This window comes from Triticum dicoccoides, chromosome 3A, assembly GCF_002162155.2.
Source record: "Triticum dicoccoides isolate Atlit2015 ecotype Zavitan chromosome 3A, WEW_v2.0, whole genome shotgun sequence".
Taxonomy (NCBI): domain Eukaryota; kingdom Viridiplantae; phylum Streptophyta; class Magnoliopsida; order Poales; family Poaceae; genus Triticum; species Triticum dicoccoides.
In genome coordinates this window covers 519,456,274-519,468,041 of record NC_041384.1, presented here as the reverse complement: position 1 = coordinate 519,468,041, position 11,768 = coordinate 519,456,274, and positions in this window count along the sequence as shown.

Below are 11,768 nucleotides of genomic sequence, written 5' to 3'. Positions count from 1 at the left end.
TGGCTCTATCATAGGTTTCATGTTGCTCCTTGGCCTTGAGATTGAGAAGTTTAAAACATGGAGGCTAAGATGGAGGCGCGAGGTTTTGGTTAATGTGCGGGCCGCACACGGCACCAACACAACACGAGCTTCGTCTGCCTGGTGCGCATGCAGTCGGGTGAGTTGTCCAAGTATAGACACAACCAGACCCTCATTGGTATCCGCGCCTCGACTTTGGCTGGTCATAGTGGAGAGTAACATAGACTAGTTACTAGTCTATGTTACTAGTACCTTCATAGTGGGTAGTGTCATGTAGTATATGCATAATTTGGCGACGAGCGCTCTCTATATGTACCACCTTTTTTTTAATCTCATCTTATTAGTTTTGCTCCATGGCGCAATCCATTGATACTACTACTATACAAATGTATACATTTTTGAAAAGGCTAGAGGGCGGGGCAGTCTAGCTTGGTCCTTTTCACGAGAGGTGAGGGCCTTTGTGATTTGATGGCTCATTACTGCTGGAAGGCGGGGTCTTGTGATTTGACTGCTCGTATAAATGTGTCGATGACCCGAGGAGGAGCAAAGAACCGTGTGATATACTTAAGTTTTCCACTGGAGTAGTACTATGACGGAGGAGCACGAAACACGGCAGCCCAGTGCCATATGGCAAAAAAATGATCTAATTTGCTAGTAATCTCATTGTTATCATTGTTCTATTCATGCCTCACAGAGAACGTGACACGTGCGGTGAAACACCCGAAGCAAAAGAAGAAACACAGGAGCAAAAGAAGAAGGAACATTATCACCTCAAATGATCTAATTCACCACGGAGTCGTAACTGCTTCTTCATCGCCTCCACGACCTCCATATCATTGCGCGTCTCCTCCATCGTCTTCTTCATTCTATCCATGACGCAGGATTTCTCGACGCGAGCCTTCATCATCTGTTCCACGGTCGCATTACGTACCTTGGCAGCAGCCGAGTGCTCGATGCGGAGCTTCGCCAACTCCTCCTTCTATTCCATGACAAGGGCCTGCAACATCTTCATCGAGGAACTACTACTCTCATGCAGCTTCTTCCAGCCGACGTTCTTCTCCTTCAGCAGGTCGAGCTCGTGGCAGAGCTTCGCCTTGTCCTCCTAAAGTTGTAGGATTTCGCCAGTCACCTTCTTCTCTGAGGCAATGCTCTTCTTCAGCAACATCACCAAGCCGGCGGTCAACTCCCCCTGCTTATTGAGCTCAGCGGGCATGTCATCAAGGCTCTCCTTCAGCAGCTCCACCAAGCCACGGATGAACTCCTTCTGCTTATTGAGCTGATCAGGCATGCCGTCGAGGGATAACGACTCCAGCGCCACCAGCTCGGCATGTTCGCCTCGGCGGCTAGGGTGCTCCTAGGAGCCATCGCCAGCCCGTGAGAGATCTTTCGAGGTCTCTGCGTGGCAGCGAGCCCTCTTTTTTTTTCCACAGCCTTGGTTGCCGCTCCCTTGTTACGAGTAGTTCTCGACCTAGAGCTCTGCGCACCGGACATGGCAAGGACGGACGAAGAAGAAGCACTTATGAGGAGGAAAGGTTGAGTAATTTTCGGTTAGGTAGTTCTGTAAGTGCATCTAGTGCCACCCCTAGTTGGTTTTGGAGTATTGACGACAAACCTAGTTGAGGGACTAATGTGTTTGTGAGAATTGCAGGATAACACAGGTAGAAGTCCCTCATTGATTCGGTTTTCCTACCAGAGATGACCCCTAAAAATGTATGAAGACATTGAAGTCAAAGGTGGTATATGAAGATATTCACATTGAAGACTATGACAAGAGAAGACACCACATGAAGCCTATGGAGCTCGAAGACTTAGATCTTTCGTAGTTCTCTTTCTTTTGTGTTGAGTCATAGGAACCACCGTACAGTTAAGTGGGGTCCAAGAGAACCAGTCAGAATGAGAGCGAAGACTATGAGAGCGAATCTTGTCCAGAGTCGGACAAGTCAGCTTTGCTTGTAGCCCAAGTAAAGTTGCCGTGTGAGTTTGAAATCTGACCGTTGGAACACGTGTCAATTCCTTAGTGACCCAGGGTCATTTCAGACAAATCAGGTCGGGTTGCCAAGTGGCTATAAGTAGCCCACCCCCTACAACCATAAACGGTTGGCTGCTCAGATTTAGTGTATGGCTTTTGTCGTTTGAGAGCAACCCACCTTGAAGCCTTTGAGAGAGAATTCCTTGCGAGGATAAAGCCCTAACCACCCAGAGCCAAAGAGAATTAGGCATCACTTAAGTCTTCTTGTCTGTGTGATCTGAAGACTTATTACACTTGAGGACTGTGCATCCTCCAGCTGGTTAGGCATCGCGTTCTGAGCATCCAAGAGACATTGTGGATTGCCGGTGAACGGAGTTTGTGAAGGTTTTGGAGTCTACCTTGAAGACTTACCAGAGTGATTGGGCGAGGTCTGTGTGACCTTAGCTCAAGGGGAATACGGTGAGGACTGGGTGTCCTGAGCTGTGTGTTCAGGACTGGGTGTCCGGGACTGTGTGTCCTAAGGTTTAAATACCTAGCCGCCCCAACCAGACGTACAGTTGTCACAGCAACTGGAACTGGTCCAACAAATCATTGTCTTCAACGAGTCACTGGTTTCATCTTCCCTTCCCTTTACTTACTGTTACTCCTTGTGAAGTCATTGTATGTTTGCACTATCTTTTGTCTTCACTGAGTGACTGCGTGTTCTGTCTGGCTTCACAATATCTTCCTACCTGATCCTTACTACATTGCTGCTATTAGTCATTGTGCTTTCACTCTATTGAATACTTGACTATGGCTTGCCTAGTATAGTCTACCTTCCGCTGCAGGGTATTAGGTTTATTTCTATCGTTTGTCTTCATAACTCCCATGTTTTGAAGACTTTCATAAAAATCGCCTATTCACCCCCCTCTAGTCGATATAACTCACTTTCAATTGGTATCAGAGCGAGGTGCTCCCTTGTTCTGTGTGATTCGGTTTAACCACCTGGAGTTTTAGCTATGTCGACTGCAGGGATAATTCAAGTCTCCGCTGCGTGCCCCGTCTTCGATGGAACTGAATATCCCTACTGGAAGAATAAGATGCGCATGCATCTTGAATCCATTGACGTCGACCTATGGTATGTCGTCGAGAACGACGTTCCCAAGGCTGGAGAAGGTGTCACTGCTGCTGATGCCAAGAAATTCATTCAACTGGACTCTACTGCCAAGAATATCATCTGTGGTCATCTGACCAAAGGACAATATGGCCGTGTGAGTGCTTTGAAAACATCTAAGCTGGTCTGGGACTGGCTCTCCAAGGTTAATGAAGGTGCCTCAACCCAGAGAGATTAGAGAATCAGTGTCCTTCGCAACCTCTTCAACCGCTTCAAGCGAAATGACAATGAGAATGTCCAGCTCACATTTGACCGACTCACTGACATCACAAATGAGCTTCAAACCCTTGGCGCTACTGAGATCACCAAACATGAAGTCGTCAAGACACTGCTGAGATCACTTGATAGTTCGTTTGACACCCTAGCCCTGATGATTCAAGAACGTCCTGATTTCAAGACACTCGATCCGTCTGACATACTTGAGAGGCTCAACACACATGAGTTTCAGCTTTCTGAGAAAAGAGATATCTACGGTCCAAACTATGGGCGAACTCGTGCCTTGAAGGCAAAAGCTGTCTCCTCATCTGAAGAAGAATCTGACAGCAGTTCTGATGATCCTGAAGACATTGGAAGGGAACTTGCTATGCTTGTGAAGAAGTTCCAAAAATTCACCAAGAAGAAAGGCTTCAGAAAGTCTTCCCGATCAAGCTCAAGGAATGATGAAGCTTCTGCTCATGACTACAAGAAGAAAACATGTCACAAGTGCAAGAAACCTGGCCACTTCATCTCTGAGTGTCCACAGTGGAACAATGAGAACAAAAAGAAGAAGAAGAGCAAGGAATATGACTCTGACGAAAAGAAGAAGAAGAAATACTCAAAGTCTTCTTCCAAGTCTTCCTCAAAGTCTTCATCACACAAAAAGAGCTCATCTGGCAAGGCACGTGCGTTTGTTGGCAAGGAAATGGATTCAGAGGAGGAGTCCGCTTCTGAGGAGGCGGAGGTGGAGTCTGAGGAGGAGTCCGATTCAGGCATCGCAAGTCTGGCTACAGCATACGTTGCCAAGTCCATCTTCAACACTAAAGACAATGACCTCATCACCGACACCGATGCAAATGACAAGGACTACTCCGCTTCTACCTACTGCTTCATGGCACGTGGTGCCAAGGTAAACACATGCACTACTCACTATCAAACATCTAGTGACGATGACTCTGATTGTGGTTCAAAACCCAGCTACAAAACACTTGCTAAAATTGCAACTGAACAACATAAAGCTATGGAACATATTCAAAAACTGTTAGACAGAAGCGATGATCTGTTAGGTGCTGAAATGACTCGATCTGAATCCTTAATTGAAGACATAAAAAATCTTCACGTTAAGTATCAGGAACTTGAAAGTTGTCATGAAACTCTCTCAACAACTCATGAAAAGCTTTCCTATGATTATCTTCAAAGGAAGCAAGATCTTGAGAAATTGAGAGCGGTTCATGAAGATCTTCAAAAGGAAAACGAGTCACTTCGCGCCAAACAGATCAGTCCCGCTCAGGAAGGATTTGAACCACCATGTCTTAAATGCATTGAGCGTGATAATGCTACTTCTGTTGCTGAATGTTCTACTGCTACTGCTGTTGCAATATCTTCAACTGTTGATGTGGTAACTAACCCCTCTGCTGAGGATACCACCGCTATTGCTGATGAGAATGCTAGGTTGAAGACATTGCTTGAAACAGGGATGTACAAAAGTCTTAAAGGGCATCAGACACTATGTGATGTCCTCAAAAAGCAGATTCTGAACCAAAACCCGAGGAAAGAGGGTGTTGGGTTCGTAAGGAAAATGAATGCTGATGGCTCTTACTGGAAACCTGAGCAGTACCCCAAAACCATGTGGGTTGCTGCAAAGGAACCTTCGGCAGATCCATCCAATCTATCTGGCTTCACTTGTGCTAACCCCATTATCATTGATGAATCCTTTGATGCAAACTATATACTGTTTAAGAATCAGAATGGTGAAGTGTTTGCCAGGTACATTGGTACTAACTGCAGGAATGGACCGCCTATGAAGAAGATCTGGGTTCCGAAAAGGTGTCTGGAGAATCTTCCTGTGAATGTCATCATGACACCTCATGTGAAGAAGACAAACCTCAGACCAAAGGCTTCATAAGGTCCAAAGGCTTCATACAGACAGAGGACTCACCTGAGTCGCACTAACGCAAATGTTTTGCAGGGAAACCATACTCAGGCATATGAATATGAGAGCGGTTCGTCAAACCGCCATGTTCATAAGACCAAGAACTATTCTGCTTATTATCATGAGTACTATTGTCCGCCTGCAAGACTGTTTGCTAGGGCTCCAAAGCCAAAATTCTCAGATGCTGCACTTAGACTTATTGCTTCTAAGCCACCCTTGAAGATCTGGGTGGCTAAGAAAGCTTAAGTCTCTTTTGCAGGGAAAGGTCTCCAACAGAAACCAAAATCATATGACGCTATTGCTGGGGACCTTAAACATCTTGTAGGGCGCAAGATCAAATGCTCGAATGGTCTTACTATGTACTTCGTTCCTGAATCGCTTGCTACTCTCCCTATTAGTCCTAACTTGGATCTAAGCTTTCATAACCCACTGGTTCGTCAAATGTTTTTGCTTCACAATGCTCTTGGTGAAGCCTATCCCCCTAACTGCACTGTAGGGTACGACACCAGCGTCTTCAGAATGGATTATTGATAGTGGGTGTACAAATGACATGACTGGCAAAAGAAGCCTTCTTATGGACTCAACCTTACGTCCATCCGACAAGAGCCACATCACATTTGCTGACACTGGTAAAAGTAAGGTATTGGGTCTAGGTAGAGTTGCAATCTCAAGGGATCAACACATGGATAAAGTCATGCTTGTTGAATCCCTTGGCTTCAATTCAACAAGCATGACTGTCTCAATGCTTTGTGATTTAAACATGATCGTAATATTTGGAAAGTATCGTTGCATTGTTCTAATGGAATCTGACAAGTCTCTAGTATTTGAAGGGTATCGAAAAGTTGATTTGTACGTGGTAGATTTCTCAGCAGGACCATAGCTTACCGTATGTCTTCTTGCAAAAGCTTCAGAATGCTGGCTCTGGCATCGGAGGCTTGGGCATGCTGGCATGAGGAACCTCCACACCCTGGCAAAGAAGAAGCATGTCATAGGCATCGAGGGCGTCAAGTTCAAGAAAGATCACTTATGCGGTGCCTGTGAGGCAGGAAAGATGACGAGGGCCAAACTTCCCTCGAAGACAATCATGACCACTACTCGACCCTTCAAACTGCTTCACATGGATCTTTTCGGTCCCACTCATTACTCAACTCTTACTACTACTGCTTGTCTCTATCGCTTTGTCATTGTTGATGATTATTCTAGATATACTTGGGTGCACATAATCCTTTACAAGACTGAAGTGCAGGATGTCTTCAGACGCTTCGCCAATCGAGCTATGAACAATTATGGCGCCAAGATAAAGCACATCAGAAGTGACAATGGCACTGAATTCAAGAACACTGGCCTTGATACATATCTTGATACCTTGGGAATCACACATGAATTCTCGGCCCCGTACACGCCACAGCAGAATGGCATCGTCGAACGCAAGAACAGAACACTCATTGAGATGGCCAGAATGATGCTAGATGAATACAAGACTCCAAGAAAATTCTGGCCTGAAGCCATTGATACTGCATGCCATACAATCAATCGTGTTTATCTTCACAAGCTTCTAAACAAGACATCTTATGAGCTTCTTACTGGCAAGAAGCCAAATGTCAGTTACTTCAGAGTATTTGGAGCCAGGTGCTGGATCAAGGACCCACATCACACCTCAAAGTTTGCACCAAAAGCACATGAGGGTTTTATGCTTGGATACGGAAAGGATTCGCACTCCTACAGAGTCTTCAATCTCTTTCATTACAAAGTGGTTGAAACAGTGGATGTGCGGTTCGATGAGACCAACAGTTCACAAAGAGAGCAACTGCCAAATGTGCTAGATGAAGTTCCATCCAGTGAATCAATCAAGCTAATGGGAACTGGAGAAATTATACCTTCTAAAGCTCATCCTGAAGAAGAACTTATCATCTCAGCACCTGATCAACATGAAGACAATGCTCAGCCTGAAGACATTCCTTCTAACAACGACAATGATCAGCAAGAGCAAAATCTTCGCCCTGTACATCCTCGCGTTGCCAATGAAGTGCAGATTGAAAGAATAATTGATAGCATCAATGCACCTGGTCCACTCACTCGTTCAAGGGCAACTCAGCTAGCAAATTTCTGTGGGCACTTCACATTCATCTCAATAACAGAACCCAAGAAAGTTGAAGAAGCCTTCATGGAACCTGAATGGATTCAAGCTATGCAAGAAGAGCTTCAACAGTTTGAGCTGAATAATGTATGGGAACTAGTTAATCGTCCTGATCCACGAAAGCACAATATAATAGGCACCAAATGGATATACCACAACAAGCAAGATGAGCATGGTCAAGTTGTCAGAAACAAAGCTCGTCTTATTGCTCAAGGATATACTCAAGTGGAAGGCATTGACTTCGATGAAACATTTGCTCCTGTGGCTAGACTTGAAGCCATATGCATACTGCTGGCCTATGCAAATCATCATAACATACTTCTATATCAAATGGATGTGAAGAGTGCTTTTCTCAATGGCAAGATTGAAGAAGAAGTGTATGTTGCACAACCGCCTGGCTTTGAAGATCCAAAACATCCTGACATGGTATACAAGCTCAACAAGGCACTGTATGGCCTCAAACAAGCCCCTCGGGCCTGGTATGACACACTCAAATACTTCCTGAAGAGCAAAGGCTTCACACCTGGTTCCCTAGACCCCACTCTCTTCACGAAGACATATGATGGTGAACTGTTTGTGTGCCAAATATATGTGGATGACATTATCTTCGGCTGCACCAATCAGAAGTACAGTGAAGAGTTTGGATATATGATGCAAGAGCAATATCAGATGTCCATGATGGGAGAGCTGAAGTTCTTCCTCGGTCTTCAAATACGACAACAACGCAACGGCATCTTCATATCGCAAGAGAATTATCTCAAAGATTGCCTGAAGAAGTTTGGTATGCAAGACTGCAAAGGCTTCACAACACCAATGCCAGCAAAACATCATCTGGGTCCCGACGACAATGGTAAAGAGTTTGATCAAAAGGTATACCGCTCCATGATTGGTTCCTTACTTTATCTATGTGCATCTAGGCCAGATATTATGCTTAGTGTTTGCATGTGTGCTCGATTTCAAGCGGCACCAAAGGAGTCGCATCACTTAGCTGTGAAGCGAATTCTTCAATATTTGGCTCACACCCCAACTCTAGGATTATGGTATCCAAAGGGCTCAGAGTTTGATCTAGTTGGATTCTCAGATGCTGATTATGCTGGTGACAAAGTTGATCGCAAGTCTACTTCAGGCACATGTCACTTTCTGGGATGATCAGTTGTATGTTGGTCTTCAAAGAAGCAGAACTGTGTATCTCTCTCCACCGCTGAATCTGAATACATTGCTGCTGGATCTTGCTGCGCTCAGCTTCTGTGGATGAAGCAAACACTCAAGGACTATGGCATTCATCTGAAGCAAGTGCCACTTTACTGCGACAACGAAAGCGCCATCAAGATTGCCAACAACCCAGTTCAGCACTCGAAGACAAAGCACATTGAAATTCGTCATCACTTTCTTAGAGATCATGTTGTGAAGGAAGATATTGATATCATACACGTCAACACTGAAGAGCAATTGGCAGATATCTTCATCAAGCCCTTGGATGAGAAGAGATTTTGCAACATCACATAAATTCTCCCGAAGCCAGTTCCTGTGTGTCCAGCAAGCGAAAACCTTTGAAGCCTTTGAACGTGTTGAAGCCTTTCAGTTTAAAGTTTATAGCTTCAGAGAAATCAGCAAGGAAGGGTGGCAGAAAGCGTCATGGAGAAACATCCAGAGATCTGCCATATGACCTCTCAGAACTGTACAAGACAGATCCTGAAGAGGATTACAATTAGCGCAAGACCCGAATCCAATGGATTCGAAGATATTGGGCAGAACAATGGTTCAAATACCGATTTGTAACCCAGGAATATGCTGAGAAAAACGCCATCAAGAGACCGTGGGGAGACATCCTATACAAGAATCTTCTACCCAGGTCCAGAGATGAAGCCATTGAACAAGGCTTCTATCCCTGCATGGTCCGTGGGCCACAGCCTGCTAATGCACACCCATCGTCACTACTATGGTGTCGTGACGACAATCTGTTCAAGCGCAACTTCCAGTTTGCCCAGAACTCAGCGAAGCAGAACAAGAAGACTTTGGGGTTAGATTTCAACCCTGGTCCCTCTGCTCCCCGTGCCGATGGAATTCGCGAAGTAGAACCCAATGTCATCGGTCCTTTCTACAACCTTGAAGGCCTTATCACCCACATCGTGGTTCAAGGGACTGCAGTGAATGAGCCTGCAGCTGACGCTGAATCAGATGAAGCGCCTGCAGCGCCGAAGCCAAAGAAGTTGAAGAAGCCTAAAGCTTCAAAGCCTGCCCCTTCACCAAAAATCTCAAGGGCGAAGCCACTGGCAACTGCACCTCCTAAAGACAGTGTGCAGTCCGAAGATTTATCACGCATCTCCAAGCCCCAGAAAGTCAAGATGCCTCTGCCACACAACGGCCAAGAGCTAACAACTGCTACCATTCTGCGCAATGATGCCATTGATCTGTCAAGTGATGAAGATCTTGCAGATGACGCTCTTGAGCAACTCATCAAGAGCAAAGAAGAAGCAGAAATCTTCAACGATCTGCCTCTCTTTGATGTGACAATCATCCACAACTTCATTGATGAGTGGTTTGACATGCCAAACATCAGCTTCGAAGATCTGCAGCTACCCATTGGCCTCAGTGTCGCCTTCCAAGGCGCCATTGCTTAAGAGCTAGCTGTCGCCCAGCGCATTGTTGAACTGAAGCAAAAGATTGACTATGAAAAGGCTCAGTTCAAGAAGCATATGGCCAAGCTCAGCATGCAAGAAGTGAAGAACTTCAAGATTATGATGCACGAGCTCAAGGAAGCCTTTGTAAAGAAATGTGCAGAAGCTCAGGGTTCGCGTGAGCGCATGAAGGTTCTGGCTGACAGATGTGTGCAAGCCTACAATGAGGCTGAGAAGCGCAAGGCCCTTGGGCGTCCTGGCATCGACTCCAGGATGGCCGCAAAGAAGAAGAAGAAGCCCACTACGGCTGAACCCGACGCACCAAGGCAGGAAGCAGTTCCTATTGTCTTCCCAACTAGAATGACTGGCTCGAAGCCAAAAAGCCGGTCAACCGCTTCAGAGCTCAAGAAGACGAGGACTGCTGAGGCTGAAGCCAAGAAGAGGAAACATCCTGAAGCCTCTCCTACTGCCCCCTCCAAGAAGAAGAGGAAGACCAAGAAAGATCGGGCTGCTCCCACAGAGCCTTTGATAGTTGCACCTATTTCTATGGTTTATCCTGACGCTAAACGCCAACTGACAATCCATGAGCCTGCTTCCACAGAGGCTCATGAAGATGAAGACTTTCAGCAGCTGATCCCATCGCTGCTGAAGACATTGGTCAACATGACCATGTAGAAGATGGTGCAGTCCTTCCTCAGCTCGAGAACAGTGAACTCATCAGCATTGGTCGTCCACTGACGCCAATTGCACAGAATGCTTCATGGGCAGATCGCCCACAAGAGGAAGAAGACTTTGAGGCCCAGCCAACTCCAACTACACAGGCGTCGCCTGTGTTGCGCAGGCTTCGCAAAGGTCCAAGGCCTCAAGTCTCTGCTGAAGACAATCCGGCTGCGTCAGCCGCGGAAGAAGTCCCACAAGTTGCCGCTCCCCTGTCCCACCAAGAAGCAGTTCTCAAGGAGAACGTGCTTGTGACCGACCCTCCAGCTCGTCAAGTGGAGGGTGAAAATCTTGAAGCTGCCACCACCACCACCAATGAAGCCACTGCTAATGTGGAGCACTCCCCAATGAAAGAAGAAGACAGCGAAGCCACTGATCCCGTCACTTTTGTTCCTGAGTTTGCTGCCGGTCCCCAGTTCAACTATCATGTTGAGCACAGGCCTCAGGTACAGAAGCCAATCCCAAGATTGCCAAGGTTCCTAGGTCCTGCATCAGCACCTGGCTCCTTCAATATCAATGGCTTCAGAGCAGACAACACATTCTTCTATAGCTCCAGGAACCCCTACTCAAGGGAAAGGATATCATCTGATCGGTTCTGGAGCTACCCGCAACGAAGCTATTACTCATGCATTCTTTACAACCAAGGTCGCATCTTCCCACACAAGCGCCTTGACATTGAAGCTATAGCTGGTCTGCCTTGTCTGGAAGAAGCTTTGGATTGCTTCAAGGAAGTTGGACTGCTGCCATTCATTACTGACCAAGAGCATTGGAATGAAGAGTTGCTGCTCCAATTCTATGCCACACTTCACATCCGCGGGTATAGCAGAGATCCGAAGACTTGGGTCCTGGAGTGGATGAAAGGAAACGTTCATCACGAAGCCAAAGCCTTTGACATCATTGAACTCACTAGTTTGCCCACTCCTGGCAATCTCTACGAGCATGGCTGTCAGCTTCATAGTGAAGCTATTGAGAGCATCTTTCAGAAGCCAGAACCTGATATGAGTCAGATGCTCAGCATGATGAAGCCA